At 31.5% G+C, this 19,145-nt stretch overlaps 1 protein-coding gene across 1 annotated transcript in view; it reads right to left on the reverse strand.

The window, feature by feature from the left end:
• Positions 1-18,770, reverse strand: part of LOC148285244 (LIM domain transcription factor LMO4) — a 431,295-nt gene extending 412,525 nt beyond the window's left edge. The window contains exon 1 of the mRNA XM_088228372.1: positions 18,372-18,770. The gene's annotated coding sequence lies outside the window, so the exon portion shown is untranslated. The remainder of the gene's footprint in view (positions 1-18,371) is intronic.
• Positions 18,771-19,145: the final 375 nt, after the last annotated feature.

Raw genomic sequence — 19,145 nt, forward strand, 5'->3', positions numbered from 1 at the left:
ATGAAAACTGTACTGTAGGTATGTTTCCTGAATAAAATATTTAAATAATATATAAAAATTATGCCCAGTATTTTTATATGGTATTTGCTCATTTGACAGTTAAAATATGAGAAGAACACTAAAAAACCATTTTACTGCTGTGTAGTTTTCGATATTTTAGTCCAATGATTTGAAATAGTACTGAAGTTCATGGTATATCTCGCAAAATCGTAGAAATGCGTGAGTGTTTCCAAATTGGAAAAAATGTGAATACACTGCATTCATAATTTAAAACAGACACATTTAGACTTACGACAGTTCACTTCTAGGGGTGCGACATAATACCGCAATATAGACATAATACCATACCACAGACATAACACATAATACCACTCACTAATATCGGCGTGCGACAGCGCGATTATTAATCGAGCTAAAAAAAAATGCAGAACTTTCCGGCCTTATTCGCTGAAAACAATAGTCGAATAATAATTTTAATCCGCTACGGTACTGATCTGCGTCCGAACTGATGAAGAATAGTGTTTTGTGTCTAAAATAGAACCTAAATCCTGGACGAGTGTTACCGACTCGATGGCTACTCTCTGGGAAAATCCTAAAAAAGGAAATCAACAGGCGAAAAGTTTGCCTTCTAGGGAAGTGTTTGAGGAACCGGGAATAACACGAAATAGTCATTTACAGTCCCTGGAATGGAACTTGAAGCGTAATGGTAGCGTAAAAGCGTAAAGCGTAACCATGGAATCACTTTTCTACAATACCGCAGAGTGTGTGCGGACCAACTACTGCTTTACAAAATTATAACAGAAATATTTGACTGCAGAATTACTTAATCCAATAACAATGCATGTTTTAGCCAGGATTTGTAGACGGTACCACCTGTTTTATGTACCAAAAGGTAAAATATCGTATGTTAAAAATGCTTGTTTTCGTAAGACTTTTTCAGTGTACAATACAAAATATAAAAACATAGACTACACAAAAATCACTCTGTCAGATTTAAAATTGACACTAAAAATGCATTATGTAACTTAATAGACATTATAATAATAAATATGTACATCTCCCTTTCCCTCTTTATCCTCTCTTCACGCATCCTTGTCCCAATCCTGCCCAATTTACAATAAATGTTATTTTTTTAAAAAGTATTTTCTATGATTACCAAAAAATATTTACATAAAAATAATATTTTTACATGTATAAACTTATAAGTATTTACATAATATGTATTATATTTTCTTTACTAACTTTGTACACGTTGTGAAAACCTGTTATTGGTTCTGAGTTTATACACTATATATGTTTTGTTTGCTATAAATATGTATGTAGAACTGTTGGTTTCCGAATAAAATAAAAATAAAAGTAAGACTGATCACTTTACCATCATGTTACAGATGATACTTTAAAATTTGGAGATACAAAATGTGACACAAAATAATGCCATTCAGGAGCAAATAACTCATTTTTGATTATTTAATAGTTGCAACATTTTTACACTAAGCCATCGACATTTAATATAGGCTTATCAAACATTCGAACGCACTGTACCTGTCATCAGTATAATGTTAAGTACATTATTTTATATTTATAATAATATTCCCCATCGATCAAAATATTCTAGGCTATCATTTTATCGTAAAGGGATTAACAGCGATTTTCATTTACGATTACTACATTATTCTCAACTTAGCGAGGAACCTGATGTGTTTTAATTATACGCTAAGTTAATATGCTTTAGTGATCATTACACGTACTGGTATCTAATGATAACAGTAGTCTGATAACAATCCTTATTTTATGATCCGATAATCTGACTATGGTACCTAATATTACGTGTGTTTGATATCAAACGGTTAACTACCAGAGCCATAGGCTGGAAATGTAAAGTGTCTTACAGAAAATCACGCATTGAAGGAATTTACAAATTTATAAATTTATTATCTATTTTCATATTATATATATATAAACATTGTTGCACATTATTCATTCAATAAGTAGGTATATATAAAATAAAATGCTTTTTTTTTCAGAATAGTGTTTTGAAATTTAGCATTTTTTAAAAAGACAATATTATAACATTACTTAACTAATTTTTTAAAAAAGGTTTCGACAGTAGGTATAAACTATTATTTTCTATTAATAATCAAACCTCGTACCAAGCTCTTTCCCACACCCTTTTCAATATAAATACACGTTTTAAATTATATATACATTTTATACTTACGTACCCACACACACGCACACATGAATACAAACGCCGCACACATACAATTATGTAAAGTATTTTCTAATATATTATGAATTATTAGATTTGAAGTGGATATTTTAAATTGGCTCTAGTATTTTTAATATATTTCTGTTTATTTTTTATGTAATAGCTGAATGAATTTAAAATAAAATAAATAAGTAAATAAAAAAATACATTTATGCAACGTTGCTTTAACTATCTAACTAGCATAGAAAAATAAATAAAGGTATCAGACATACTGAAAAACATAGTAAAACACATATTTGAAAAAAACATGGTAAAAAATGTTTTAAAAAAATTAAAAAAAAAATTTAGAGAAAAATAAAGTCAAAACGTATTTAAAAACCCAGTAAAATACAAAGTAAGAAACATAGTAAAAGACATAGTAAAAAAAATATTTTAAAACACAGTAAAAAAAAAAACATCGGAAAAAATGTACTAAAAACATAGTAACAGGCATAGTTAAAAGAAAAACCATAAAATAAAAAAAAACATGGTAAATTCAGAAACGTATTAACTTTGAAATTTATTACGACAGAGAGGGAAAACATTTTTAAGGAGGGAATATGGAAAAGACTAGGCATTTAGGCCGATGACCTGTCATTGGCAGGTTTATGTGGCCACTTCACTCAACTTTTCGCATGTCAATAAATTTCTGTCAATAAATCTTTTCAATCTTCAATCAATCTTTTCGCTGTGTCAATAAATTTTAACCTTAATAACTAACTCCTTAGGGAGTGAAATCTAGCCTTGTAGCCGCGTCTACAAATATTTGGACATATTCAAAATACTGTTGACTTATTAACTTTTTAAAAAATAAACTATTATGGGTGTACACGGCACAATCGCTCCAACTTGATAGGAAATTCGCGTTGAATCGGGGCAGTACACGTTATGTGCTATTTTTCTGTTCAAAATACTGTTAATATGTTTGAAGTACATATATTTATATGTTTATGTTTTTAAAAGTAGATCGGGTTGTGGTCCTGTGGCGAGTATCGTGAACTCACAGATCACACCCCGCTCTACCACAACTTGACTCCATTTTCTATATCAAGTGAGTTATTTACAACTCGTTGAAAATGGCCACCAAAATTGAAACATTAGTGTAAATCAAAATGTTTCTTTTCTGTAAAAAAAAGTCATTTGTGCCGCGAAAACCGACAAAATAAATAATTAAACAATACATTTTGTCATTATAAATAGAAGTAGGTACAATCCGCGAAACAACCAAAGGTCAACGAACAAGTATAACCGATTGGCGATTATGTATAGCAATATTTATAGAAAGCCTTATTTGAGTATTTAGTGGGCGGGTCCCGTTCCGAGAACATGACTACACATACGCTCCATTGATATTGAGTGGCCTAAATCGACAACTAGAAATTGAGCCAGGCGACGATCTTGTTTCTCATTTCATAACCTCAAATAGTTAATATTCAAGTTTTAATATGGTATTTTAATAACAGTAGCAACTACTAGAAAAACGTGTAATTCAAAATCATTAAATATTTTAAACTATCGCGCTATTTGAGTAATTACTATTGCGCCCTACGTGGTGCTTGCTGAGATGCTCGTCTCACACACGGAGAGTTACGGGTTCAATTTCCAGAGTGAAACCTTGTTTTCTAAATTTATTTATTTATTTGATGGACTTATGCAGTCCATTCTAAAGATGGTAAATACAATTTCTTATAATAAATAAAGGCACTAATAAAATAAAATACAACCAAATAAAATTAAAGCTAGGACAAAAAAAAATTTTTTTAATAAAATAAATATTATCGTTCTTATAATTTACGCAAATATTTTATTTTGAGGGCAATTTTCAACGAGTTGTAAATAACTCACTATAAGAAAATGGGAATCAAGTTGGGGAAGAGTGAGATTCGAACCACGGACCTTTGATCCGTGAGTCCGAGACACTAGCCACGGGACCACAACCCGATTCAAATTACTACCTCAAGACAAGATCCGGTCTATCTTAGTGAATTTTTAAATCTATAAAGACTTACACCAAAAAAGTCCAGATCTTGTCTCGAGTTTACAATACGACACAATCGGGACATTGGTGCATGCAGGCCATAGTTTGTGCTGTGTTGATCGAGGAACAGCACATTATTGTATACAATTATTGTTTTGCCCTTGTTTGTCTTTGCTAAATAGTTTTATGTTCTTTTTGTTCAGTTTCTTGCATTTACATTTCTTTATGTAACTGTTGTAATTGTCTTAGGCCGTATATATTTAATAAATAAATAAATAAATTACTATTTCGCAACTGGCGGATCGGAACATTGAATGCCACTTGTTCCAGTAACGATGGTACATCAATTAAGCCATTCAGCAAATTAAACATAAATATTGCTACAGAGAGAGAAATCATTTTTGAGAAGAGAATATAGAAGTCTAGACATTTACACCTGTCATTGGCTGGTTGAATGTCACACTGTTTAACATTTACTATTATGCCTATATTTAAACATCCACATTTCCCCAATTTATCATCTGCTGACTTTTGTAAAGTGAAAGAGCTTAAACCTTTATTATGAGATTATTCGGCTGACCCAATTATATATAGCATAATACAAATAAGTAATTTTAAAAGATCTTGCACAAATTTCTTGCATTTTTTACCGCTAAATCGGTTAGTGATTACGGGTCTATCTATAATAACTTTAAATTGCTTGGAATAGTTCGTGCCATATAAATACATGTTCATTAGCGAAAACTCGTTGAGGACAACTCTTGATTAAAATAATATTGCATATCAAAACATAATTATTTAATAATTAGCATAAATCGTGGGGAACGCGCCTACAAGCGGTGGAATCTTAAACGAATGTATTAAAGCTAATTTCGTGTCTTGCAACGCAACGCATGCAAATAATTCATAACGCATTCATTTAAACGACGAATAATATATTATTTCTATGCGTTATTAATATAAACGCATTTTTTATAATATTTTTTATGATTCAGTAGAACTCCGTTTATCCGAACTCCAGTCGTAAGGATTGCCAAATATCCAGATCGTAATCACAAAATAAAAAATAAAGAAGTTTTAAAAACAAATATTAAACAACTTTATAATTTATAAAACAACGTATGTATGTGAAATAATTCAATTAGATGAATCTCACCCGCATAAATAAAGGTTTCAGCTCTTTAACTTCACAAACATCAACAGATGAAATTGAAGAAATATAGATGTTCAAATATGGGTAGAATGGTGAATGTTACACAGTGTGTAAAGTGGCCACTTAAACCAGCCATTGACAGGTCATAAGTCCTGTAGATGCCTAGACTTCTATATTACATTTTCTTAATGTTCGTCATCTCTGTTGTAATATGTTAATAAAACAACTTTGTTTTAAACCGCTTATGACAAAAAGACTCGACCTATAAGCTCCATATGTTTAGATGTAATATTTAGTAATCACTGTTAAAACGAAAATATGATATCATTCATTAGTAAATTATACCTTGATAAGAAGCTTGTGTAGCTTTGAAACCGGTCGGCAGAGAAAATAAATAAGAATTGGTTAAAAAAAAAGTTGTTTTATATTTATTTCATTATATGAATTACCCACAACGTTAGAGCATCAAATTTAAGTCAAAGGGGTTTTTCTAATTTCAATTCGATTGTGAAATTAGCTTTGCTGGATAAATTTAAGTAAGTTTTTGATGTGATTCCAATTCGCTTTATTATTTCAAAACCAATAAAATATGGCCATTACTTTTCCGAATAATTGGAGCTTTACTCTGTTTTTTTATAAAAATATATAACTCCAAGCGAGCGCTTTCGCCTTAGCAGCCATCTTCAAGCCTGTCCTAAGAGGATATGCGGTAGTTAAGAAGTTTGACGAATAGGTATTTGAGCATTGTCTTTCTATCTCGCACATGCCTCCTCGATGCATTGCAAAAAGACAAAACTGCACGAAGCCGACGGACTGATTTTGGCCAGCTGAAATCGCCAAATCGACGTTTTGTTGTCCCGTTTTCCGCACCTCAAAACTGAACCGATTTTGTTATTTTTTTTTTATTGAGTTTCAAAACGAAATTTTCGGTGTCGGTATTTATTCCGTTATTTGAAATTATTTATCATTTTTGTATAACGTACGTTCGAAGACGGCACAAAAAACTGGGCGCTTTTTTTAGGGATTTTGGATGGTCCCAGCTTCCATAAGAAACAATTTATTTATAAAAAACAAAACGAAAGAGACACGCCACAGGTAAATAGCTATAGTGTGCAAAAAAACATTTCTCTTGTGCCATAAATCAGAGAGAAAATACGGGACTACTTTTGTATGAAGAAAAGTAAGACCGCGTTTCCTGTTAAAGATGACCAGTAAGTAAACACTTTAAAATTTACACTACACAGATAAAATTATTAGTGATTTTAATCACTTTTAATACAAGCATATTATCTTTTGTTTATTGCGTATTTTTTTTGGACGCAGTAAACAAAAATACAATTAATTTTTAAGTGTGATATTTTAGTCAATATTACTATAAATTATTACTGAATACATTTTAATTAAAAATATTGTTTAAATAAATATCATAGAGTATCGTATATGATTTGATTTGAAATAATGGGGTAAGTATTTGATCAGTTTGATGTCATATTTGTGATTGAAAAGTATCCGCGATATATTTAATCGAATTACTCAAGCAATAGTAGCTGTAATATTGAAGATAGACCTCAATAAAATATTGTTAATTATTATACTTATTAACATTACTAATGACCAATTGATTACATTGTTATTGATGAGTAATATAAATAATCGATTGTGTTAATTATACGATACTATCAGAAAGTGCGTTTAATTAATGTCAAGGGTGCTTATGGGCATGGGTAGAGCACATAACATTTTGCAATGGTAGTTATTGTGAGAAGAGGATAGAACTATGAACGTAAATAAGATAAATATATTGAATATTTAGTCATAGTAGTAGTTCTATAGTGTTACGCGTCATGCTTTTAAGGCTGTAGTCTGGTAAAACGAACGCAAAATTAGGAAATCATAAGATTTTACCATTTTAAAACGAAAGTTTTTTTTTGAACGAATGAAAAGACTAGCCCTTACGGAAAAAGATTAGGGCAGGTCTGAAGGTCATAAAAAAGTCAGTAAGATATTGTTTTAAATTAAATATTACAAACAGAAATATATTCTTTTTTCAAAAAAATATAATACAATTCTATAAAAAAAAATTCAACCAAAATATTTAAATATTTTTTTTTTTAAGTATTACCGACGGCATAATTTTAAGTAGAAATAAAGGAAAATGTCACAAAAATGTATATGATTTAAAATGCTTGTATTTCTTTTCAAAATCAAAAAATTGAAATGTGGCTTCTGCCACTTTCATGTTCAATTTATTATCTTTAAATTATTACAACAAATTTTAGTGCAATACTTAGTCTTTATTGAGATCCATGATACCTAAGTTTAGTCTTAATTTGAAATGGCGTAATCTGCCGGTCTAAAAGTAATTATGTTTTAGTTACATAAAACTTTTAAGTATATTTTTTAAAAGAAATACTTAAGAAAAATATTGTTTTTATCTAATTTATGTTTTTTTATTTTTTATTATCGCGCGATTAAAAAAAAACATTCGTTTTAAAATAGTAAAATCGTATGGTTTCCTAGTTTTGCGTTCTTTTTACCAGACTACAGCCTTAAGAGAAAAAATAAACATTATACTCTTTCTCATGAGTTTTGTGATTAAAACAAAATAATAACTAAAGCAGGAAAGAAAATATATTTACTAAGCGTTATCTATTATATTATTTACAAACTGGCACGAAGAACTTTAAAAAAATGTGTTTTTTTAAACATCTAGTAATAACATTATTTTATTTTTGCCTTCTTCAATAAGCAAACCTGTATCGAAAGAGACGAACTCACGTTTGTTGCGATGATTTGATGTAAAACAATTGTTACTTCGAAAAAGAAAACCTTAAACTCTGTACCAATCCGATTTTACAACAAAAGGATTTTGAATATTTGTTATGATTACTATGTATGATTTAAATGGCGTCTTTTAATATCGCAACAAGTCTTGTAGCTACAGAGCGCATGGATTTGGGATTTTCGTTAACCATTTACATTATTTTTTCAAACTGATTATAATGTGTTGACAGTTGGAATTCTAGGCCTCTTTTTATAAATTTTAAGTAGGTATTGAATATGGAAGTAAAACCATCGAACGTCTAGCAGCTACAAAGTATACGGACAAGTGGAATTCGAGTAACTTATAAATTATTTCAATACATTTATTAAAAATATGCATTGAGCAGAGCAGTAAGTTTGATAAGAAATTAACAATTCAAAACTTAATAAATAAAGCACCATCTGATATTCATATTTAAAATGTATGAAAATTGATTACATTTATCATTTCTAGGTAATTTAGTTTTTTAATTTTAAATATCGTTACATACGGTAAAATAGGTTTATTGTTTTGTTAATTACTTTGCGGAATAACATGATTAAATAGTACAATAATGGATTTATTTTTAAAAAATGCAATAGCGTGTTTCGGAGATACATAAATACATTTTGTTTTAATGCTTACTGGGTTTGGGTAGAGAAAAGTCAGAAAATTCATATTTTATTGATAAATATTAATATGAATAATTTAAACTGTTCCAGTAGTCATTTTTTGGTATTATTTTGCTCTGCATATAAAAATGTCTGCCTTATAACAGGTTGTACATATTTTCGGGGTCTACGTTCAAGGCGCACGGAAGGAATACGGTAATGTGTTTTATAAATTTGGCGCGTCGATATTTAAGAATATGTATAGAGCACTATCGAAATTCAACCGGACGGCATCACAACACGTTGAACAAAGGTCTATAGTTAAGCAAACTACATATAATCCAGATAAATCTATTACTACATTAAGTAGGCAGAAAAAGTAGTTGTTATGTGTGATAAACTATTATAGTTTATAAGGTGTAATCAACAATGGTATGCTACATTCAATTTTGATTTGACCCGAAGAGGAGTTATGGAGGCAATCGCTAGAGAAAAACTAAATCTCTCACGGGCTCACGATGCAGCGAAAACAAAAAAATCCCTGTCACTTAATGGATGGTAAAAATGGCGGTGGAATATTAATCCACTTTTCAATTTGCAAATGGGATATTCGTGTCGCGAGTGTGGGGTAGGTGACCGCCTCCCCCTCTCCACCCCTTCCAACTCCCAGCTGCTACCCGCGCTCCTACCCCCGGGATAGCTAGCGATGCACATTTCGTGTAAAGTGACGGAAGACTTTTACTTGGGAAACTTCCTAATGGTTTCGGATTCAGAACTATTATTTGAGCTTATTATTGTAAACGCAACTCGTTCGTCTGTACTTTTATTTATTTGTCTCTACTCCCTACTACCTAGCTGTCGTTCGACAAGCGGTGCAGTGTAACACCGTTTTTTCTTCTATATAGAACACATAGAAAACGACACGTATTTGCTAATTTTTGAAAGGGAGAAATGATATTTCGAGTGTAAAAAAAGGGTTGGTTGCTACAAATTAAACTGTTATCATAATTATATTAAGTTCAAAAATTATTAACTAAAAAAATATCCGCGATTTTTTAGATTTTTTAACTCCGTTTCTATGACGATAAAATAACGTGTTCGTTGTCAGTTTCTTCGATGCAAAACAATTTAACCCTTTTTATTTAAATCGCGAAGTTATTCAGAGTCCCGATACAGACGTCTACTGAAGAAATGTTCCATAAATCACAACTTATGACACCAAAACAATTATACGCTAAAACAATACTCACTTACAGATTCAAAAACTACTCTTACTCAAATGAAAGACGTAACCCCCACAATACATCACATACAAATAATATAATCACTAGATCCTCAACACATAGACAACTGAAACAAATACAAACTAATACCACTTTCGGACAAAGGGATTTTGAGTATTATTCAATTAAAATCTATAACCTACTTCCACTATCTATTAAAGCAATTATTAATGAGAAAATGTTTAAAAGGGCTATAAAAAAATGGATACAAGAGCTAGGTAGAAGTAAAATGGATTGTCTCATTCGCCCATACCAATGCTGTATCAACTGCTCCACAACTGTATAGCTTATGTTAGGTTTTTGTTATTTTCATTGTTTGTTTTGTAATATAAATAATATAGATGTACATAGATACCTTGTTTTTAAAACTGTCTGAATATTTGTAAATTATGTTTGTTTTTTAGGTTAGTCTTCTTTGTTTATTCTCAAATGTAATTTCAAAAAACTAGATTGTTAAGTGTCCTCGGCACGGGAAACCCCAGTGAGGTCACATTATTTTTATTATTTATTATAGTTTGTAAGCGAAAAATATGAATAAATAAATTAAAAAAATAAAATTTGGGGAGTCTTAGAATGGAGCCTTTCAGGGACGTTAAATATCTCTGGTTATAAGTTCGGTTTGACAAATTATCTGCCGCATCGTTAAATTATCTGCATAATGATTATCCGGCTCCTCTTCAGCTGGGCCAGTATTGTCACCGTAATTCCGGCGCTGACGATGTGACATCGGGTATAATAAGCACCGCAATACGCAAAAACTGGGAATTAGGAAACTGTATTCATAAGCGAGGAGCCAGAGACGGGGACAGCTGGAACAATGAGGCGAGAGGGTTTTGTAGAGAATGACGCTTCAATTGACGTCAAGAACCGCGCATGATCGACAGAACAGAATGGACTAATCAGTGATTGATGGAGGGATAAGTTTGTCCGCCGCTAATTAATCACCGAGCGGCGGCGGCGGCGGCGTTTAGCGGGGACGGTTCGAGGCTCCAGAATGAAAATTTCGCTGCCGTAATTTACGAGCACCCTGGTCCGAGGCCCGCGTTGGCTTTGTATCAACAATAAACAGGGAGCTTTTGAAATAACTTCGGTCCTTTGTCGCGGAGTAATCTAGTGCTAAAGTTTGCCAACAGGAAGAACGCCTCACCCGCGGGAGCCGGCGGTGCTGCCGCCGACAGCAATCGGGGAAATTTATTTTCACCTTCCTGAGAACTTCGCTGCCTTGTGTGGGTTACCCCTTTCATGAAATTCAATTTTAAAAATTAAGCCCACGTATACGCCTTTAGAATCTTCACTATAAAGCATAAAATCGGGTTGTTTGTCTTCTGTAGCGGCGAAAGATAAAGAGCGGCAAGTTCAGGCGTCATAAAATTTGCAGTTTTGGACTGATTTTCAGCCTGGAATATGGACGAAAATTAACGTATTAGTTGCCAACTTTAGGTATTTTTCAACTGTTTCAAAACAACAGTAATTCATATTTTATACTATGATTGCCTCGGATTTTAATCAACGTAATTAAAATGAAAAATAACAAAGTATGTGCCTCAAATATGAAATGATGACAATAAGAAACATTTTATTGAAAACCGGAATGAACTAAATATAACAATATAATTCAAATAATACAACAAAATAAAGTAGGTACTTTTAACATAAAATCAAAGACGTAATATTGTCAACGTAAGTATTTTTAAGAACATTTTTCAATTTAAAATGACTGGGCATATAAAACATTACGTATGTCTTGTACGGTTACTAGAGGCCTACGTAATGATACAAACTCGGGTCGGGGTAGCAGATTGTCACCGCTTCACCTGCCGCCCTATGGGCCAGATGTCCTGTTCACATTATTATTGTATTTATTATTCACCAAGGCACATTGTCCCCCGCGGCCATATTAGCCCCACTCTCCACCGAGTAGCAGAAGACTTTTTATAATTTGTTTTATAGTAGAGAATTGCGTGTTTCCAAAAAAATACATTATCATCGTAACAGCGGTTGTAGAGAGGTACAAATAACCCTTCCTGACTAAAATACACGTATTTGAATATCGATAAGTACTCACTTTAAAAAAAAGCTTGCGAAGGTACCAACAAATCACATACTCTTGAATTATACACCGATATATTTCTTTACTTTTCTTTGCAATATACAATAATTTAAACGTGGGTAATTCAGTGAACTTTTTATATAAGTACCTACTCATTGTTTCATGAGAAGCCTATGAAATTTAACTAATTACCTCATAAGGATCTGTTGTTGGCTGCCATAAGGTGCACGGTGTTCAAACGAATGTTTCAATTAAAAGGTTAGCAGATTCACGATTATGAATTATTTATTTTTTGCGAAAAAATACAACATTACAGTTATAAAAAAGGACAGTATTACAGCCGCTTGCCTTAGGTATGATAAAGAATAAAAGGAAAAAGTTATAAGGCAAAAAAATGGAAGCGTGGATGAATGAAAAAAGTTAACAGTCTAAGAAAAAGTAGAGACGCTTACTTAAAACTTGTCACTCAATAGTGCAAAAGTGTTTAAATAGTAACTACAGAATAATAACTACAGAAAAAAACGGAGTGGCGTTAATCTTTTCATGGTATATAATATTTATTTGCCATATTTTCTCTAGTTTGACTTAATTTAGTAAGTCTCGCATATATGTAAAAAGCAAGCTGATTAGCCGCGGTCTCGAGGTTCAACAAGTTTTTTTTATTGATTTATTTATGTATATTTTTATCTCATCCACTAAAGAAGCTGTAATATTCGATGCATATTGAGAAGCGTACCTAGATACTTCGGTGCCGCGTACCATACGTGTAGTTAGTAAATTTAATGAAGATATTAAATATATGTAGGTATGGATATGTTCGTAGGTTCAGTGTAATACGCTAGCTTCTGTTTAGAAAGGCTAAGTCGCAATTTCCGCTAAACAAGCAACTCAATTAACCAAGTTTCATATAAGAAAATCAATTTACAATATTCCAAACTGTTGACGTATTAGTTAATTAACTGTGATTACAGCCATATTCCTAATTGGGAAACTTGTTACCACTGATTTTTGAGAAAACAATTCCGAAGATACGAAATAAAGCAGCAGCTACTAAGATTAATGGAAATTGCAAACAAATAGTTATTTGGGCAATTTAAAATATCATTAACATCAAAATTCTAATTTGCCTGTCTGACGAAGTAATTTTAACGTTTCTTCAAAGAAAATAACTTTAAAATATTTTCATAGAAAATTATTGGTACTGATGTAGGTGTGTGATATAAAAATTTTGCATTAAAACTTACTATAATGTACCTGAAGTAATTAAAATTTAATTTATAAAAGGAATGAAACATTTTTGTATTTTACGCCACGCGCGAGTATAATAATTATAAAAACACAAGTAATTTGATTATTTATATCACTTTATGAAAACTAATGTACTTAGTATATACTATTTAGGTAAAAAGGGATATTGAATTATGTGTTACTTTGTATTTTATAAAAGGCAGTAAGCCGTGGGTAGTAAAAAAAAATATTTACACCTGATGGTAGGTAAGTCTAAATACCTACCCAAACCTTGTGGGTTTTTATTAATATTATACTCGTGTGTGATGTGAAAATACAAAGTGTTTATTTATTTTATATTAAAAATGCTATTCCACAAAGTAAATCAATGTCAAAAGACAAATAAAATTTATTGATTAAATCGACATTCGCTATACTTCATTAGAAATTATTATAACATGAAAAACGTTGTTTAAGTGTATGTATTTCAATAAACCAACTGTTGTTTCGGGAGAACACTTTTCTCATCTATTTGTATCATTCGTCGATGGTAGAAGTGATCTCGCGACATAGGGGTTTTGTTTTAAAATTATAAACGTTAGTTACACTAATAATACAGTTATTTTATTCAATTTTAAAATAGTGAAAAAAGGTGATAATTAATCATTTAATGCGGTTTTTATAGATTTTCTATTGGTACAACCATTTGAAAACTATATTATATATTTGGACAAAAAAGATAAGATCTACTTATTGAATAACATAAAAAAATATGGAGTTTCAGTAGACTTAAATATTTGTTTCAAGTACTGTCTTGGTAATGAACATAACTATATTTATTTGACATTTATATGTTGCAGTATAAATTTGCAAAGTATAACTCTGGTTAGTTATATTAATTCAGTCTCCTTCTAACGTGGCTCAAACCTTTCTAAGACTGAGGTTTTATACGTATTTTGTAAATTTACATTAAAAAGCACGGGATAAAAAAATAATAAGTATCTTCTTTACATTAACAGTAACATAAAAAATAATGTCCGTACGTTAGCCAGCATTTACAAAATGGCCACGGAACTTTATAGTGCAAATTACAACATAATTGCATTATAATTATAATCGATATAAACATTACAACACAAGTATAATTGTGGCTAATCACAGTAAAAAAATGAAATCCAGGATGTCAGCGGGTACTTTATTTACAAAGAATGTTGAAATAATATTAAAACATAATGAAAATTAACAATGCATGTTGTGAGTGAAGTCTAATTTTAAAAAAAATTAAAGATATGTGGATAATGTTAAATTGTACTTGTTCATTAGCAAATCAAAAAGCAATGAAACTTCGTTTGAATATATTATCTAGATAATGTCAAAATGTATTTTAAGTATTAAAAATATGTATGAATACAGGAACATTTGTGAATCTTATTTGCTATTTATTGTACAGGAACAATATAATGTTTAATTCACATATTTTAAAACACCCAGAGTCGCCGAATTCGACACATGTCTGAAAAAGTGTACAACTAATAAAACACCGCGTAATTTGGGGAATATATCAAATGAAACGTATGGTTGAGAGTGAGACATATCTACTACTTGCCCATTAGAAAAAAAGGCGTGACTATTATTATTATTATGATTATGGATAAATTATATAGCGCCATTTTCGTAATATAAAACCTCAAGGGCGCTTTACGTAGTGATTCTATAGATAAATAAATTTAATTGAAGCTTTTAAATTTGTAAATGAATTAAAACCATTTATTTTGTTATCACATGCTATGGATTTATTCAAAGTGAAATTCTAAGTTATCATTTATTTGATTGATTTATTTATTAGTTTATTAACTTACAAATTGTATGTATATACATTTTTTTAGATAGTTTATAAGTTTACTTTATATTTAATAACGTTTTCCATTATTTAAAAAAAAAACTTCATATGATTAAAATACCCATGACTATGCAATTAGCATAGGAAAAAAACATTTGATTTAAAAAATTGACTTAGGGACACATTCAATATAATTTATGTCGCTTTAATACATATAAGAAATATTAAAATATCAGGACATCAGAAATATCGCAAGGGTCCGCTCAGGTAAAGCGGGTACAATAGTCCTCTTCCCGCTGCATTGCCAGACTTGAGACCCGATATTACAATAAAATGGGAAATGTGGCAACCTTGCAGAAAGTGTTCAACAAAAAATCCCAACATCCCTAAAAGAGAACGCCAGTACCTACCCGCCGAGTGTTAAACAAATTGAAATAATTAAGGGGTGGTTCCGTCTTAATTGGATTCGTCAAGGTATATTTATACCTATATTTAGATATCGGTGTTCTCGATAAAAATGGATAATTTTTTGGAATAATGTCGTATTATATTAAACTAAAAATACAGAATAAGATAGAAAAAATAGCATACACGTTGCAAGACGGTAACAATATATTAAAAATAATACGTAAATAGTGTGAATATATTTTTAACTAATATTTTGTAAAATTTCATTTTCGTTATAACTTTTACTCATGCAGTACTAGGTACCTATTACACATAATTTTACATTAATAAAAAACGTGTAATTATATTCTATTTTTAATATGAAGCCAGGAGCTCGAATATTTCATAGTTAGTGCCCAAAACCAACATTTTTTTTTTAAAATTTGATTGGGTTTGTTTATGAGAATTTGATTAAATGTATTCGAAATAATGAATAATTATAATCTAATAAATATTGGTGGTGGATGTAATAAAAAAAGACAAATTCAATTCGATTAACTAATAATTTATTTACTGAAAATATTTTTACCAAGCCAAAAAAGCAATGACTTTAATAAAACTTTGCGCTATAAAACACCTACTTACCTATATGAACTATTTTAAAACATGTCATTACGATAACCTATTAAAAATCAACTTCATTTCCGTCAATTTGATCGTTCTAGAGAACCCACCCAAGAAGCTTTTTTTAATTTAGCTTATTTCTTTCATGTATAAACTGAATAATTACGAGTAACTGAAAATCTATACTTTGCTAGAATATTAAGCTTTATACTAAACTAAGAAATGTTTATATACATGTACGTAAAATAAATTAAACAATTTATTATTATTATTATGGATAACTTATCTAGCGTTATTTTCGGCATATAATACCTTAAGGCCGCTTTACAAAGTAATTGCATGAATAATAATTTAATTTTGAATTAATATTTAAGTAAAACAATTGACTTTTTAAACTACCGCTTTTTAACTTAACTTTTGAAACAAAAATTTGTGGTCTTGTAATTTACCATTTTACAAAAAAATTGGTGCCGTTTTCAACGAGTTGTAAATATCTCACTCTTACTCCTCGGGTGCGCGTGACTACCACGGGGCCACAATCCGGTTTTAAGTTTGAGTTGAAAAGTAAATTCGTGTCCTCATTCGGGTTTCTGCGTTTTGGGGAGAACACATTTAATTAATTGAAAATATGTGTCTTGAGTATGGAAAACTTTTTTGTTATTCACAAACTTACTTGGGCGGTTCATATTTATTTGGGTTTATTTTTTAAATGTTAACTCATTCTCAAATAAATAGATCAAACAGCTGAAAACTATCCATTAAAAATACCCGTAATAACTTATATGATAGATTATAATTTTTTTACAAGAGGTATGTAATTGCATAAAAAATATTTTAGCAACAATGATTCTAAAATAAATGACAGATTATCATGGTTATTTGACAACCAGGTGTTAAATGTTTTGAAATTCAATGCAGTACCTAACCATTGCATAATTTTATCATATATTTAAAACAGTCGTATTTTATGTAATAATATATTGGCCAGTATACATAGCGCCATTTTATCGTAAGCGGCGAATTATTTAATTTCATTATTAATTTACGCACCAATAAAATTATTTTTTTAACTTTATTTTAGTTAATATTCATTCGACGGTTTTCCATAATAATTTGCATTGATTTTAATGCTGATGATCCGATTCGTTTATTCAATATCTTACGAATGCATTCTTATTCATCATGGTCATTATTTCACTATTCACGTAATGACACTCGAATTGCACACGAAAGATAAGGCGATTAATCTTACGCTTATTAATACTATCATATCGAGGCTATGCTGAAAGAATACATCAAGTCAACAGTCTTTAAATATTTCAAATATTTTTCAATATAGGTGCAAGATTTTGATTACAAATTTTATGTTATGCGAAGAATAAAGAAAATAGAATAAAATTGTGAGAGAAATAATGCGTTAAAAGAAAAAAATCTTTAAATGCGATTATCTCGAAATTTGTTTTAATAAGTTAATGAATTATGGCAGTAAAGCCTCGATATATTACATTGTTGTAGAATAAAACAACTTTAAAACATAGATATTAAGTCCATTTTTAAAACTATTAGTTTGATCATAGATGTACTTTTGAAAACTTTTTCAAGTAGATTGACATTTTTGTAAAAAAAGTAAACATGTGTTATGTTTTGTGTTTATTATTATTTATTATAGTGAATTGAAATATACTTTTTTTAAAATTATGATAAATTAGAATTTTATGAAGTTGTTTGCCGAAAAACAGTCGTATGTAATTTGCTAATGGCAAAGCCGACGAGAATACGGTACGGATTGTACAAAATATTGCTCAGGTGAATGGCGTGTGGGTAGCGGAGCTGGAACAGCGCTCGCCGTAGATAGGTCGGATGTTATGTTTGTATATTATACTTCATAGATAAGATGTTGCGAGAAAAATATTTTTACGACACGGTATAACACAAACATGACGAGAAATTGGGAGATTGCACCTTATAAAGTAAACAGAGCTACGGTAGAGGTAATTTAATCATTTTTATCGATATTGAATATCGTTAAATGGAAGTGTCAGCCATTCTCTGTGATTGGGCCCGTGTTATGGGTCCTGCGAGGACACTGAAGGCTCCTAATGAAACGGGGCCCTTTACGAGCATACGGGGAGGCGGCACCGGTACACGGAAAGTTAAAAATGTTTACCTATTGTCAAGGTGGACTATCCCTGCTGCCCGCCGCCCGTACAACTTCCTTCGCAGACCGGCGGTGAACACTCAACAAAACATAAACAAACCAACAAATAATAAATTAAATAACACAAAATAAACTGAAAAACCGTCCGCGGCTGCCAAGAGCGAGTCGGCTCACACACCAACGGCCAGTTTCGATCTAGTTTGAATTACGAACTCGAGCGACACAGTATCCGAGGAAACGAACGATTCCGCGGACAAAATAAACACAAATTGAACAGAAAAATAACTTCTCGCGAAGACACGTGTGCGATGCGAAATGCGTAACGGTGACGCGGAGAAATCGCGAAGCGCGGACAGAAAACAGACAGCGCCGGCGACAAACTTCCCGCTGAACGGACGGGACGCGACTGAGGCGCCGGGGAGCGGAGGAGCGGAGAAGAGAGGCACCCCGTCAACATAGCCATGTGCGGCCGCCGGGAGGGGAAGGAGGAACGACTGAGAGGAGCGGCACGAAGAGGAGAGAGGGGAGCACTCCTCTTGTGTTATGTAGATTATTTGATTAATTTTGTACCCTACGCTCTCCTATCTCTTAATTTATGGATGAGCTTTTATGTTTTGGCGCAGTCTGGTAATTTGGTGCGCGGAGGTGCGAGGGGGGTATTAATGAAAAGTTCTCCGCGGACACATCGCATCGGCCGGGCGCGGGCGGTTATTGCTACGGGAATTAATTAATCCGGCGGCGGGGCGGGGAGGCGGGGAAGGGCGGGAGGGCGGAAACTCCGAT

The sequence above is a fragment of the Micrasema longulum genome, unplaced genomic scaffold, assembly GCF_059751315.1.
Source record: "Micrasema longulum isolate JH-2025_06_02 unplaced genomic scaffold, ASM5975131v1 h1tg000045l, whole genome shotgun sequence".
In the NCBI taxonomy this organism is placed as follows: Eukaryota; Metazoa; Arthropoda; class Insecta; order Trichoptera; family Brachycentridae; genus Micrasema; species Micrasema longulum.